Below are 1,027 nucleotides of genomic sequence, written 5' to 3'. Positions count from 1 at the left end.
ATTTTCTCACAGTGTTAGAGGCTAGATGTCTGAGATGAAGAGGTCTGCACTTTTGGTTTCTTCTGAGGCTCCTCTCCTTGGCTTGTTGACCTTCTCGTTCACATGGTGTTCCCCTCTGTGCCTGTGTCCTAATCTCCTCCTCTTCTTTTTTTTAAGTTTATTTATTTATTTTGAGAGAGAGAGAGAGAGAGAGAGAGAGAGAGAATCCCAAGCAGGCTCCACAGTGTCAGCTCAGAGCTTGAACCTATGAACAGCCAGACCACCCAGGTGCCCCTAATTTCCTTTTCTTATACAGACACCAGTCAATATTGCATTCGGGCCCACCTTAATGAATTCATTTCAACTTAATTACCTCTTTAAAGACCCTACTTCCAAATACAGTCACATTCTGAGGTGTTAGGGGCTAAGAATTCAACATATGAAATTTGGGAGGGCACATTTCAGCCCATAACACTGAGTTTGTCTTCTCCCCTCCCTCCCTTCTTGTGTATATTGAGCACCCACTGTGTGGCAGACATTGTGCTAACTGGTGGGAATAGTAAGCAACAGATGTAATCTCTGCCTACAGTGAGGTAGGGAAGACATATTTATAAAGTAATAAGAAGTGTCATGCAGATATTATGCCTGGGTAATGGGAATGACAGGAAAGCCTTGCCCTTCCCCTCAGGGCCCCAGACCTGGTCGGGCGGGTGAAAGGGCCAAGTTAAAACTAGCTGTGAGATTAGTTAATGAGTCAGCAGCTCAAACCCAGAGATAGGGGTTTGTCACAAAGCAGCAGAGAGGTCTGATGTCAGCCAGCAGCGGGCGCTAACTGAATCCGTCCTTTACTATGACGCCTGGGCCCCGCCCACTCCCTCCGTGACTCCTTCTCCTCCCCGCTCACGGCCCCGCCCCCTGCGTGTTTCTGCGAACTACCGCGAACGCTTCAAAAGCGCGTCACCCTCCGCCCTAACAATGGGGGTCAGTCGGCCACGCCTGCGCCATAGGGCCGGAGAGGTGGGGGCGGGTCAGCCGGCGTTGGGAGGCG

This window comes from Panthera uncia, chromosome X (genome assembly GCF_023721935.1).
Source record: "Panthera uncia isolate 11264 chromosome X, Puncia_PCG_1.0, whole genome shotgun sequence".
Taxonomy (NCBI): domain Eukaryota; kingdom Metazoa; phylum Chordata; class Mammalia; order Carnivora; family Felidae; genus Panthera; species Panthera uncia.
Note: the sequence above shows the minus strand (reverse complement) of the source record.